General features: G+C 42.6%; 1 pseudogene; it reads left to right on the top strand.

The window, feature by feature from the left end:
- Positions 2,732–5,504, top strand: LOC106502251 (annotated as a pseudogene).

Raw genomic sequence — 5,921 nt, 5'->3', positions numbered from 1 at the left:
ATTTTTTTGTAGAGTTCTTCTGTGTATTCTTGCCACCTCTTCTTAATATCTTCAGCTTTTGTTAGGTCCATACCATTTCTGTCCTTTATCGAGCCCGTCTTTGCATGAAATGTTCCCTTGATGTCTCTAATTTTCTTGAAGAGATCGCTAGAGTTTCCCATTCTGTTGTTTTCCTCTATTTCTTTGCATTGATCGCTGAGGAAGGCTTTCTTATCTTTCCTTGCTATTCTTTTGAACTCTGCATTCAGATGCTTATATCTTTCCTTTTCTCCTTTGCTTTTTGCTTTTCTTCTTTTCACAGCTATTTGTAAGGCCTCCTCAGACAGCCATTTTGCTTTTTTGCATTTCTTCTCCATGGGGATGGTCTTGATCCCTGTCTCCTGTACTATGTCACAAACCTCCGTTCACAGTTCATCAGGCACTATATCTATCACATCTAGGCGCTTAAATCCATTTCTCACTTCCACTGTACAATCATAAGGGATTTGGTTTAGGTCCTACCTGAATGGTTGAGTGGTTTTCCCTACTTTCTTCAATTTAAGTCTGAATTTGTCAATAAGGAGTTCATGATCTGAGCCAGTCAGCTCCCGGGCTTGTTTTTGTTGACTATATAGAGCTTCTCCATCTTTGGCTGCAAAGAATATAATCAATCTGATTTTGTTATTGACCATCTGGTGATGTCCACGTGTAGAATCTTCTCTTATGTTTTTGGAGGAGGGAGTTTGCTATGACCAGTGCATTTTCTTGGCAAAACTCTAATAGCATTTGCCCTGCTTCATTCCATAGTCCAAGGCCAAATTTGCCTGTTACTCCAGGTGTTTCTTGACTTCCTACTTTTGCATTCCAGTCCCCTATAATCAAAAGGACATCTTTTTTGGGTGTTAGTTCTAAAAGGTCTTGTAGGTTTTCAAAGAACCATTCAATTTCAGCTTCTTCAGTGTTACTGGTTGGGGCATAGACTTGGATTACTGTGATATTGAATGGTTTACCTTGGAAATGAACAGAGATTTTTTGGTCATTTTTGAGATTGCATCCAAGTACTGCATTTCAGACTCTTTTGTTGACCATGATGGCTACTCCATTTCTTCTAAGGGCTTCCTGCCCACAGTAGTAGATATAATGGTCATCTGAGTTAAATTCACCCATTCCAGTCCATTTTGGTTCGCTGATTCCTAGAATGTTGATGTTCACTCTTGCCATCTCCTGTTTGACCACTTACAATTTGCCTTGATTCATGGACCTAACATTCCAGGTTCCTATGCAATATTGCTCTTTACAGCATCGGACCTTGCATTTATCACCAGTCACATCCACACTGGGTGTTGTTTTTGCTTTGGCTCCATCCCTTCATTCTTTCTGGAATTATTTCTCCACTGATCTCCTGTAGCATATTGGGCACCTACCGACCTGCGGAGTTCCTGTTTCAGTATCGTATCATTTTGCCTTTTTGTACTGTTCATGTGGTTCTCAAGGCAAGAATACTGAAGTGGTTTACCATTCCCTCCTCCAGTGGACCACATTCTGTCAGACCTCTCCACCATGACCTGCCCATCTTGGGTGGCCCCACACGGCATGGCTTAGTTTCATTGAGTTAGACAAGGCTGTGGTCCTAGTGTGATTAGATTGACTAGTTTTCTGTGAGTATGGTTTCAGTGTATCTGCCCTCTGATGCCCTCTTGCAGCACCTACTCTCTTAACTTGGGTTTCTCTTACCTTAGACGTGGGGTATCTCTTCATGGCTGCTCCAGCAAAGCACAGCCGCTGCCCCTTACCTTGAACGAAGGGTATCTCCTCACATCCGCCCCTCCTGACAGGGAGTAGCTCCTTTCGGCCCTCCTTCGCCTGCGTTGCCGCTGCTTCTTGGACATGGGGTAGCTCCTCACAGCCACCACCCCTAGGTTTATCTGTACCATTTTTCTAGATTCCATGTATATGCATTAATATATACTATTTGTTTTTCTCTTTCAGACTTACTTTATTCTGTATGACAGACTAGGTCTATGTACATCTCTACAGATGACCCAATATCATTCCTTTTTATGACTGATATTCCATTGTATGTATGTACCGCGTCTTCTTTATCCATTCATCTACTGATGGATGTTTAGGTTGCTTCCATGCAGATGTAGGCAATGGAATGTGGACGTGGGGCAGGGGGTGGGAAGGGGAGGGTGGAACGAATTGGGAGAGTAGCACTGCCATAGATACACTACCGCGCGTGAAATAGATAGCTAGTGGGAACCTGCTGTATCGCACAAGAGGCTCAGCTTGCTGTTCTGTGCTCACCTAGGGGGCGGGATGGGAGACAAAGGAGGCAGGTACAATAGGGAGGCGATATATGTGTATACAGAGCTGATTTACTTTGTTGTACAACAGAAACTAACACAACACTTTAAAGCAATTATACTTTAATAATAATAAAATGAAACAGCTCTGTCTTTCTCTTGCCTAGAGGCAGGCAATGACCCTATGTGATGCCCATATCTCACAAGATGATGCTGGTTCTCCTCAAGGCCTTTCGCTACAACCCCTTATTATCTCCAGGCTTATAACCAGTCAGTTCTAGGCCCAGCTTTAGAAGTAAAACATGAGCCTTATTCTAGGAACAAATAAATAATCCATCAAAGGAGCTGCAGAAGTTTGCTAATGCAATCAGCAAAGAATGAGGGGAAAGATACACGAGTGGATCTTGTTATTACCATGGAACTCCGGAGAAAGGGGATTTGTTGACATGGAGGTACTTACCGATGACTCAAGACTTAACCTCTGGCAGAGACACTGGAATCGGTTTGAAGTGTTGTGATGGTGCTTTGGAACCTGAACATAATGAAAGCTTACTGTAACTGAAGTGGAGTTTCTAGAACTTCCTAGCCATGGAATTGAGCTGAATCTTGGCATAGGAAATATTAGAACAGATTTATTATGGAAAGTCTAAAAACTCTTAACCTCTGTTCCCCAGGAGGGCCAGATGCACTTGCTTTACTTAGATAATAAGAAATGCACTGGTGAGAAGCCACTGACATTTACCCAAAAAGTTTGGTTATCGCTGTTTTCTGCAAGTTGTATAGTTGGTGTCTTGAAATGGAACTCCTAGATATCAGTGGGGATATTGGGATTCAAGAATGGTAGAGGTAGACAGCACTTGAGTATCAGGGACAAAACTGTGTAGTTACTGCAGCAAGGCCAGAGTGCAGTGGGGGCCTTGGTCTACAGTATCTAAAACGATGTCTGAAAGATGATGATGTTCCTACATGTGAGATGGGTGAGTGTCCAAGTGAGGTGGTGCTTAATTTTGGAACATTAACTTTATCAGTTTTGTTAAAATGATAGTAATTCAATCACATATTAATTGAAATAGATGGGGAAACAGTGGAAACAGTGTCAGACTTTATTTTTTTGGGCTCCAAAATCACTGCAGATGGTGACTGCAGCCATGAAATTAAAAGATGCTTACTCCTTGGAAGAAAAGTTATGACCAACCTAGATAGTATATTGAAAAGCAGGGACATTACTTTGCCAACAAAGGTCCGTCTAGTCAAGGCTATGGTTTTTCCAATGGTCATGTATGGATGTGAGAGTTGGACTGTGAAGAAAGCTGAAGACTGAAGAATTGATGCTTTTGAACTGTGGTGTTGGAGAAGACTCTTGAGAGTCCCTTGGACTGCAAGGAGATCCAACCTGTCCATTCTGAAAGAGATCAACCCTGGGATTTCTTTGGAAGGAATGATGCTGAAGCTGAAACTCCAGTACTTTGGCCACCTCATGAGAAGAACTGACTCATTGGAAAAGACTCTGATGCTGGGAGGGATTGGGGGCAGGAGGAGAAGGGGACGACAGAGGATGAGATGGCTGGATGGCATCACGGACTCGATGGACGTGAGTGAACTCCGGGAGTTGGTGATGGATAGAGAGGCCTGGCATGCTGCAATTCACGTGGTCGCAAAGAGTCAGACACAACTAAGCAACTGAACTGAACTGAATTGTACAAAATTACCATTTTGGGGACCATTCATCCAAATTTCTGTCTGTTCTTTTGTTTATAATTTTTCATGTGTAGGATCTGGTTGTATGTGTTATTCTGTAACTATATTTTTAGGCCAATATTTTGTAGGCATCTTTCCTTATCAATAAAGATAAACATGCTAGAGAATTTTGAAGATATAAAGGCAGCATGGCATAGCTTTAAGCACCTAGACGTTGAACCAGACTGCTTGAATTCAAATGCTAGTCCCATCAATTCCTAGCTTTGTGAAATTAAATTGAATTCTATGTCTCAGTTTCCTCCTCTCTAAATTGGGTAAAACAGCGCTTTCTTTTAAAGATTATTGCAACAATTAAATGAGTTAATATATACTTAGATCAATACTTGACAAGTGTTGTTGTTATTAGTTATTAGTTATTGTTTTATAGTCTTCCAATAATGGGCATTTACACCAATAATGGGCATTTACATTATTGGTCTCTTTTAACTCGTGTGAGAAATACTGCAGTGAACTTTTTGCCCTTATATCTTCTTATATCTGTGTGATTATCTTCTTAAGAACATTCCTAAAAAAGTTGGACTTCTAGAGCAACAGTCATGACCTTTTTCCTGAATGATACTTTTTGTATTTTCTAGACTTTACCCCAAGTTTCTCACATGAGAATTGTGTACTCCCCAGTCTATATTTGTAAATATGGGTGTGTTCTTTAATCTCTTTTTAATTATTAAACAGGAATTTGAACTCAAGCAAGAGGAAATTAGAAAACATGGGCTCAGATGATCATTTGGTTCTTTGTGATAGAAACTGCTTTTAATTCTATCCTCTGCATGTTTTAGCCTGGATCTCAACCAAGGGTCTTATTTTCAGAACAAGTCAGTTAAATCAGTGACCTTGTACTGTGACCTTACATGGCCCATGTAAGGGCCATGCTCCTTTGAAAAGGGATTTCTGCAACATGACCCCACAGTTGAATGGATAATACCTGAGTCTTAAGAAAAATATTTCATTGATCCCCTCACCTCTGCACCCAGATGTAGCATTTAGATGCTTCCATTTCTATCACGTTCATATCTTATCTGATCCTCATGGCAGTGGTTGCTGGCCAGACACTGTAACTCCCACGTGGCTGCTGCTGCGGGGGTGGGAACGGAGAAGGCAGAGGTGGTCCTGGGCAAGGACAATTGCGGGGAGCAGCGGCTGCTGCCGTTGCCCTTGTCCCACATCTGAGTCGTCGTAAAGAGCTCCCCGTGAGGTGTCCAGGAAGCCCTGGTGCTCACGGCCAAGGTCACACAACACTGTTCACTATCTCACCACCTATTCGTGTAGCAACCCGAGTGGAGAAGAAAAGAAAGCACTCACAGTGATTTATCAAATACTGCGGAGGAATCAGAAACTTTTTAGCCTCTTGCAGATACATCATCAAAGACGATTTTAGCTAGTAGATATCTGAAAATGTTGAAGAGGGAAGAGGAGGAGAATGACAACAGCGACGAGAGTGATGACGACCACGTGGAATCCTAAAACAAAAGGTGCTTTGAAGCTCAGCCTGGTGATGGCCCGTGAGGATTAGCGCCTGTGCTCTCAAGCAGGCAGTAGTCAGTTCACTCTTCAGAAACTTGGCGGACATTGTATTCTTTCCTGGCTGAGATCGAGCATAATGTACCTCTGCCATAAACAGCCCAAAGGAAAGAAACCCAGATAGCAGCTTCTTCCCCAGACCCACAATGCAGCTCGAGTGCGAGGGAGGGACGGATATATAGCTGCGAACCCTTGGGCACAGCCAGCCTGCAGTGGTAAGCTCTAGTGGCAAAGAGGAGTTTTCTTCACCTCCTAGTTTACAGATGAGCTTCCTTGGTGGTTCAGTGGTAAAGAATCCATGTGCCAACGCAGGAGACCCAGGTTCAGTCCCTAGGTTGGGAAGACCCTCTGGAGAAGGAA

This window comes from Capra hircus, chromosome 1 (genome assembly GCF_001704415.2).
Source record: "Capra hircus breed San Clemente chromosome 1, ASM170441v1, whole genome shotgun sequence".
NCBI classification, from domain to species: domain Eukaryota; kingdom Metazoa; phylum Chordata; class Mammalia; order Artiodactyla; family Bovidae; genus Capra; species Capra hircus.
The sequence above is the reverse complement of the archived record's forward strand: the minus strand, read 5'-3'. Positions and strand labels throughout refer to the sequence as shown.